Genomic DNA, 8,869 nt, shown 5'->3' on the forward strand with positions numbered 1-8,869 from the left:
CTTGAAACACGGCTCAGATAATGTCACGCCCTTCGTACAGTGTGCACTTTGTACAAAAATCTCATTTAATCCACTCAACAACCCTATGAGGTAGGTACTATTTTCATCCTCATTTTTCGGATGGAAAAATGAAGGCACAGAGAGATCTAGTGACTTGATACAGGTCACACGCCTCGTATGTGACAGAGCTGGGCTTTGAGCCCGGGCAGCCTGACTCCAGAGTTCAGGTTCTAACCTCTTAACCTCAGGACGCCATCCTCAGAACCTTCAGTGGCTTCCACTGTCCCCAGACCAGAATCCCTTTGCCTGCTCCACGCTTCTGGACTCTAGTTCCGTGCTGCCTGACCAGTCACTGACTCTGCGTCCAGACAGACCCATCTGTTTGCCACAGAACCCTTGTTTCCTGCCAGCAGCTGTTCTCCTTTGCTTTGTTTTTAAGTGGAATTCCTGAAACAACCAGGCTCTGACTGATAAGGTTGTCACTCACTCATTTATTCTGCATTTGTTCCGTAAATATTTAAGCATTGCCGGTGGTGCCAGAGCCTGTGCTAGGTACAGGAGAATACCGCAGAGAAAGGACATACCGGCCCTCGTCCTCATGGGTGTACGCTCTAGTGACTTCCAAGCCCTGCCACTTCCCTCTGACCCCTAATTCATACCCCACACGGGGCTGGGCTGCCTCTCCTCCCCGCTTCTCCTCTGTCTCACCCCCTCCAACCACGATCCCTGCTAGGACCCTACTGATCCCCTTGTCTCTGGGATCAGAGCCCCTTTGGTTGTGTCATATGTAACCTGTGCTTTGCCAAAGTTAAGGGCGTTGCCAGGGGACAGATGCTCTCTCTTTCGCTCAGCTCCCAGCCCTTTTCTGCTCAGGAGGCCGTGATCCAGTGATGAGCTCCAGGGGTAAAGGAAGGACTTTCGACAAACTCTTGTTGGACTGCAGCCATGTGCCAGGCACAGGGTTGGCGCCTACAGACATCTCAGCAACCTCTCAGGTAGGTGCTGTTGTTGTCCCTATTTTAAGAAGAGAAAACAGAGGTTTGCAGAGGGTCACCAGCTGGGACTCAAACGCAGCTCTGTTGACTCTGATGTCTTCCTTCTCTCCACGGTCCCCTGCTGCCTCCATGTTCCTATAATCCTGGCTACCCCAGGCCACTTGAGCTGGAGAGGGGGGTCAAGAGCAATGTCAGTGGGGTGTGGATCAGTGTTCCTTCTCACATTTTAAATCCTGTGTTTCTGTTTGACTTTGTTTCACATATTTAGTTAGTTAGTTGATTGGCAGGGGGGCATGGTTGGGCTTTCTTTAACTGGTGGCAGGAAACTCTGAAATTGAGTGAAGAAAGTTTTAACAAGACTCCAAAGCATTCTTTGGAGGGTATGTTCTATGTCTTTCCTGCCAAACACTTGGTTATTTGGGGTGCTCTGGGAAGGGGCCCAGGTATGAACACCTGAAGGAAGCTCACTTCCTCGCCAGCAAAGAGATGGCCTGTCAATGCCCCGGAGTGGGGATTCGAGGGGCCGTCTGGCTTTGGGCAGAAAACAGGAGACAGGCTGAGCACAAGGCCTGTGGCTGGAGCAAGGGAAAGGGCCCGGGCCTGGGCAGGCCAGGCGCGGGGCAGCTGAGCACTGCTGGGCCCAGGGAGAGCAGCCAGAACTGCCGAGGGCTCACAGGCGAGGCTCCCACAGGCTGGACACAGTTCAAGCCAGTAAATGGGGAGGGAGTGGGGGTAAGGACTGCAGCAGGTAGGGCTGAGCCCCGGCAGTCTGCAAGGCTTGAGACGAGGGAGGTGGCACCTTTCGCAGAAGGCGCTGACCAGACCACCTTTTGAGTCCCAGTGGGCAACTGCAGTGCAGAGCAGGGGCCGAGGCAGGAGCTCAGGCCTGGGAGCTGGACAAGAGAGCCACAAAGAGGGCGCCGCCATCAGAGTGCTGGGTCCTCCAGCTGGACTCTGGGTCCTTCATAAGAAACCTTCCCAGGGCTGCTGAGCTGCTGTCTGCCCGCGAACCCTACGCCCACCCTCTCCTCTTCCTCCCCTACCTAGCCCCTCACAACCCGCCACTGCCCCGCCAGCCACGGGGTTGGCTCCTGCGTCTGCAGCTCGGAACACCAGTGGACCCAGCAGTGGGGAGCTGAAGAAACACGATGACAGCAGTCCTGGCTCACAGTGTAGGCCCAGCCCAGCTGCCCTGCTGAGAGCACACTGCTCTGTTGTCATGGCCTGTGCCCATGTGTGAACAGACTCCATCGAAAGTCCCTGCTTCCTCCATCCACGACCCAGGATTACTCACACTGGCCTCTGCATCAATGCTGTTTGAAAAGTTAAAGGTGACGCATGGGTGCATATTCACAATAACTCTGTGAGATGATATTTCAAAATAGATTTCCAGGGGAAAAAAGCAAGCAAGCCGCACACAGCAACAATGTTCTTCTCTTAGGTTTTCCCAATGTGTCAGGGGGTCAAGTGACACTGACCCAGCGTAGATGGGAAGAGGGCACAAGAACATTTTCTAGGTATAGCCAGAACCCCTGAAAACTTCTATTTAGAGCAAAGGACCTGGGTTCAAGGCCTGGCACTTGTGAGCTGTGTATTATTGGGCAAGTCACTTTACCTCTCTGAGCCTGTTTCTTTGTCCGTAGTGAGATGTAAGGGGGGCTTGTCACGTGTTCAGTATTGGGCTTGGTTCTGCTTGCCTGACTCAGAACGTGTCTCCCACCTCCCATCTTCAGGCCTCCCTTCTGAAGCTGTGCTCCGACTATGATAGGAACCATCACAGACAGAGCAGGACCGTCCTATAAGCCAGTGCTTGTCAAGCAGACTGAATGAGAGCATGACTGTGGACATTTGGCGAAGCCAAAACTCCACGGCAGGTGTGAGTTCTTACTGCTATTGTTATTCTTTCAAGCACAAGACCAAGGCTGGCAAATAGCAGCATGCTCCCTCTGCTCATCGCATACCATGGCAGATGTCACTAATCAATCCAGAACTCTTCCTCCTTAGACTGACTACTGATGTCTGCAGTGGAGCGGGAGGGAGGCAGGAACATAGAGAGGAAAGCTATTTGCCCTGTGGCACTGCACAGAATTTATAGCTTAGGGTACCAATACAAGGCTCCATGTAAGTGCCTGAATGCTCCTCACTGGCCCTGTTTGGGTCAGATGGCCCATCCTGGGCCAACTCACTGCAACTGGGGGTAGGGGCAGGCAGCAGAATTTATAAGAAGATAGTAGCTACCATTCAAACTCAAGAGAAGGAAACATCCACTAGAAGGATGTTGTTCTGCTTGGGTAGACCTATCGGTTCTTTAGAAAAGGCACTCCCCTAGGTCCTGAGGGTAGTACCAAAACACGTGAGAGATGAGCAAACAAACCCAGAGTCATGTGGTGTGGCCAGGATGGCCCTCTAGAAAGGCCTAGAACCGTGGACTCCAGCCTCTGTGCCTTTCCCCTCTGGGCAGGCCACAGGGTCTCCAAAACCCCTGCCTTACCCAGAGGCCCACAGACCCAGCGCCAGAGGGCTGCCCTACAAAGTGAGGCCCAGGGAGCCCTCGGCCAGGTTCTCAGAGCTGAGAAGCCACCAAAATGAAATCCAGAAGGCTCTTTAGAGAAGCCTGCAGTTTGGGAACAATCCCGCTAAGTCATAAATGCTTCGAATTCCTCAGCCTTTGCCGTCAGAATTTCTGGCAGCCCCGGGCAGAGGGCAAGCATCCACGGACAGACACCAGTTCTCCTCTGCTGGGGAAGGCCAGGCCAGAACCAAGGCCAAGAAGCCAGCAGACCAAATCCCATCTCCAGAAAAGTCCAGAGGTGAGAAGGGCTTTTGCTGTGGACACTGCAGCACCCACCCAGATCCCCCTTGGGACCCAGCCACTCATTCCTCCCCTCTCCTGCCTTCCCCCCATCAGCTGCCTCCCACTCGGCCATCGGCCTCAGTTAAGAAAGCTGCTGGGTCCAAGCCCACGTGCCCTCCCTCCCCTGGAGACCCAATGACTGGTGATGTGGACGCAAAGGCCGGTACCTTGCTTCCACCCAGGACATCTCTGAAGGGCTGTCACAGCCTTGGAGGTGTGGGTGAGAGTGCTGAGGCCGCTCTTCAGCCCCCTCACAGTTCAGCATGTCTCCCAGTCACTCCTGCTCCCTCATGGCGATGTCCCTCGCAGTTGTTGGTCCCGTAATCTGTGCTCCCAGCAGGTGCATCTTGTTCCCTCCCGGGTGTTCCTGCCATCATGCCCCTGTATGCCTCGTGCTGGCAAACCTCCATCTCAGAGCCCGCTTCCCAGGACCCGACCTGCGGCAGCTTGGGAAGAAAAAGAAGACTTGTGGGGTCCAGCTGCTCAGAGCACCGAGAAATCATCTCCAGCCCCACTGTCTCACAGGTGCAAACAGCCTGCCCAAGGTCGCAGAGCCAAGAGGTGGCAAAGCTGGCCCCGGGGTCCTTTGATGCCATTACCCTCCACCTCCATGGGACCATATCAATACTGCTGACATGTTTGAACACCTGCTTTGTATAGAAGCATTTCCCCTAATCGTCACAATAACTCTGTGAGGGGGTGTAATTAGCTTCACATTTTACAGATGTCATAAATGAGTTGCCCAAGATTGCAAGCTTGGAAGTAATCAAGGCCAATTCCATCACAGGTCTGGAGTGACTGTGTGACTCTGGAGCCCGTCTTCTTTGCACTAGCCACATCGCCTCATTTGGGGAAAATGGGGTCTTCGGATTGTTCATGCCACATACGAGACCCACGCGGGTCCTGTCCCCTGTGACCTCTGGGAAAGGGTCCCCTGGGGAGGCCCTTGTTGAAGAGGCGTGTGCTCCCAGGCCTCAGCGGGCCCTGGCCCCAGGGTGGCCCATGGGTAGAGTTGCTCCTTTTGAAGATCAAGTTCCCACTCGTTCCTCAGAGCAGCCCTTTGGGCTGGCATTCCATCCCAGGGATGCCAGAGGTCGAAGAGTCAGGATTTAAACCAGATGCCCTGCTGCTCCCCAGGGATGTCCTCAAAGGTGACAGAAGTGTGTCACACTCATGCTCTATACACTAGACTGAGTCAGAATTGTCATGACTCAAGATGTGGGTCATTGAGGAGGCAAGAGGAGCTTCCCAGGATGATGTACAACAGGGGAGAGACGGATATAAAAGCGTCATGGTACACCAGCCAGGAGAGAGAAGGGAAGCAGGAAAGGGAAATGGGCAGAAAACCAGGGGGGGCCAGTCTCCGAGTCCCTGTGGGCCCCCTGCCCTGCTCACACCTCTGCACACACACCCCTGGACCCTGTGCACCCACCCCTGCAAGTTCAGCCTCCTTCAGGCCCTGAGCCCACAGGGGCACCCTCAGGGCCCCGGTGACATGAAGTTTACTCAGGCCTAGTGGATGGGGCTTAAGAGGCTGTGGATCTGAGCAGTGACCTCTCGCTGTTCCCCCAATACACCTGCATGTCTGCCTCTATTTCCTTGCCTAGCCCTCTTATTTCCCAAGGGAATTATTGCTGACCATGAGTCCAACCACTGGCTTTGGTCCTCCTCAAAGGGATAGAGTTCCCAGAACTCAGTCATTGTTGACGATGGCAGAGGGCTGGGGTCAGTAGCCCAACCATGGAGCATGGTCAAAGGGTGACACTACATGGCTTTGGAAGCTCAGACAAGATTTAGCTGGGGATGGACCTGAGAAGAAACAGTCCATAGGCAGACATGGTATCCAATATCCAGCATCGGCCAGAGGGGGGTGGTTAGGCCACCTGCCCAGCTAGTGACCAGGGGCTTGGCTGATTCGAAGCTTCAAGGAAACCCCTGGAGCCCAGGGCTGAGGCCGAGGCCAAGGCCAGAAAAGGCCTCAAGGGCTGGGCTCTGACCCCTAGGCTGAATGCCTGAGCTGCATCTGGGTCAGCAACGATAGCCCTGGAGCTGGGGCCAGCCGGGGTATTCATACCTTCAGTAATGTTTGCCTGAGAAGAGCCAAGAGAAATCAGTCTCTGAAGGCGACCCAGGGTGGGCGGTGGGGTACCCCAGGAAAGATGTGTACCCCAGGAATACGGGCGAGAGAAGCTGTAAGGTGCTCGGTCTTGGAGCATCCCTGCTGGAGAGCAGGGCCGGCCCAGGTAGCACCGCGAGGTGCATCATCGGACAAAGAGTCCTGAGACCTGTGTTCAAGAACCAGCTCCACCCCTAAGTTGCTGAGAGACCTTGGGCAAGTGGCTTCACCTCTGTCTCAGGTGGTCCCTGCAGGAAGTGGACGGACCACTCAGAAGGAGTGAGGAAGATTAACAATGGGACCGTCAGTGAGAACTTAATGAGGGGACTATCTTCACAGTTGGGGTGGGGCTGAGGGAAGCAATGAAGCGCTGGAGACCAGCAGCACTGGGCAACGGGTCCCACGCCAGGGGCAGGAGCGGAGGGCACTCACCGGCCCCAGCAAGATCTATAGGCACAAGAAAAGGTCTCTGGACGCATGGGAGCTGTGGCTTTCAGTGGAAGAGTCTATCCCCAAGGCCTCCTGAGGCCCGGCAGGGATGGAGCAGGAGTGAACACCCCTACCTTCTCCCCCCGCCCTCAAGTCTCCTGTTGGTGCCTCCCAGTGGAAAGCCAGAGGCCAAGGGAGCCCAGCTGTTGCAGTGTCCTGGGGCACAGAGAAGGGTGGAGAAAGTCTGCAAGCAGGCCTGGAGGGGCAGAGAACATCCAGCACACCCTTTCTGAAAACATTTCCTCATCCAAAAAAGGAGAACACAACCTCTGTCCTGCTAACCTCCAAGGAGGCCGTGAGGCTCGGCCAGGAGGTCCAAGCTGTTGGGAAGGGGGCTGGGGGACTTCCAAGGTCCCTCTCAGTTCTCAGAGCCTGGGATTCTCAGCAAATAAAATCTAGACAGCAGGACTGAGCAGGGCGCCGGGGACAGAGACAAAAGTCTGGGGAAGCTCGCAGAGCCAGCTGGAGACACAGCAGAGTTCGAGGTTGAGTTTGAGTTCCAAAGTGGCCCCCACAGTCAGAACCAACTTCCTCTGGGGACAATGGCTGGACGTGGGTGTGCTGGGAAGGCCCCGGTTCAAATTCTGGCTTGGCCACTTATTAGCTGTGTAAGGAAAGGGACCAGATCCTTCTGTCTTACTATGCTGAACTGTAAAAACGCGAATAAACTTTCACAGGCTTGTTATAAGGATTAAATTGAGAGAGATGATGTGTCACTGTGCCTGGCGTACAGGACATTCCCATTAAGTAGGAGATTTTCCTTTCCTTTCTTAGGGACACAGGACAGGGAAGGACGACACGGACTTAGTGAGAAGTGGTGAGAATAAAATTGAGAAAACAAGCGGGCTCGGTGTCTCAGGAGGCGGGATACCTATGAAACTGTCCCCCTAAGGGTTGGGGAAGGCCCACGAGAACCCAGAAATGCTGTAGGACAAGTAACATGAGACCACAGAGTGACCCGCTGTGAATGTCCAGAGATGACTCAGCCTCGGGGCAGAACTGGCTGTTTGTGGTCCAAAGCACGTACCAGCCAAAGCCCCAGGTCCCCCTGACAGCTGACTCATCAAGTCTTGGTCAACGCATACCTCTCCAAAGGGCATTCAGGGATCCAGGTGCCCTGGTGGTTGGAACAGGCGTGTAGGGAAAACCCTGAGCGTGTGCTCTCCTCTGGGAGGGGGCTGGCCCCTTGCTAGTTGCATGAGAGATGGGAATTGGGTACTGAGGAAGAAGCCCTGGACCCAGAGCCAGCAGTTCTGCATTCAGTCCCAGCTCTGCACTAGTTGCAGCTTCTCCTCGAGTCTCCTTCTCTCATCTGCAGAACAGGAGTGACAATAATCTCCACTTCACAGAGTTTCCGTGAGGATTCAGAAAGAACATGGAAAATGCGGAAAATCGTACGCACCCATGGGTGCAGCGTGATCAAACAGCAGTGCCCTGTGCTCACTCTCTCCCGGAGGCTCCCGCTGCGCAGGAGAGAAGCCACAGCAGAGAAATGACTCTTCCCCTCAAAGGCCGAGGAAGGCGAACCCTTCCCAGCCACACAGCAGGAAGCAGCATGTGCTGATGGGATTGAGAGCATGGATACCCAGGCCCCAAACTCTGAGTGCCAAGGTCATGGGGAGGGAAGTCATTCGGGCATTTGGTATGGTACTAGTAGGGCAGACTGATGAGACAGAAGTGACCTCTATGGCAACTAATTCACCAAGACGGCAGATGCTGAGAATTCCCTGCAGGAAAGTCAGCAGTGAGACCCAAGGCTGGGATGACAGAAGCTGGAAGGAGAGGAGGCCTGCCTGAGTCAGGGCAGAGATAACTCCCCTGTAACTCGCAGCCCTCGCCCACCCATGGTGCTCTAGAGCGCTGTGTAATCTGAGTAAGGTCCTCATTGCAGAGTACGAGGTCGGTCATTCCCAGCAAATCCTTCTGCTGTCCTTACAAGAGCTCCAGGTACGGGTGATGAGGGAGCCAACCTAAGTAGACTCTATCTAAAAGCTTAATGATGCTAGTAATCAGGATGGCCAATCAAAGAAGCTCCCCATTTCCTATTCTTTGTTGGAAAAAAATGACACCTTAGGTAGACAGGTTCCTCTCTGGATATGCTTCCTGAGATGCCAGCTCCCAGCACAATTCCTGGCCCCTTTCTGGCACTCAGTAAATGTCCATGCTGTCATTTCTCTAGGGGATGCATTGCCATCCAGACCCAGGAAGACTGACGCTCAGTCTAACATTTGTGCCCAGCCTATTGGAGAGGACTCCTTCTGGAAGCAGCCTGGAACCAATGCCCTCGACAGCACCAAGGCCCCTGGCCCCAGCACATCTTAAAGGAGAGGAAGCCAAGCAACCCAGACCTAAGAGCTCCAGAACCCAGCCCTATAGTCAGAAGGGGCAATCAAGGCCTTCCTCTGGCTGTGGACT

The 8,869-nt window shown here is 54.6% G+C and overlaps 1 long non-coding RNA gene across 1 annotated transcript; it reads left to right on the forward strand.

The window, feature by feature from the left end:
* The first annotated feature begins 851 nt into the window (after window positions 1–851).
* On the forward strand, window positions 852–7,150 carry LOC139084218 (uncharacterized). Its single transcript, XR_011541625.1, has 5 exons — window positions 852–995; window positions 2,043–2,326; window positions 2,729–2,869; window positions 3,661–3,805; window positions 4,187–7,150. It is a non-coding gene; the product is annotated as an uncharacterized lncRNA (long non-coding RNA).
* Window positions 7,151–8,869: the final 1,719 nt, after the last annotated feature.

This window comes from Equus przewalskii, chromosome 6 (genome assembly GCF_037783145.1).
Source record: "Equus przewalskii isolate Varuska chromosome 6, EquPr2, whole genome shotgun sequence".
Taxonomy (NCBI): Eukaryota; Metazoa; Chordata; class Mammalia; order Perissodactyla; family Equidae; genus Equus; species Equus przewalskii.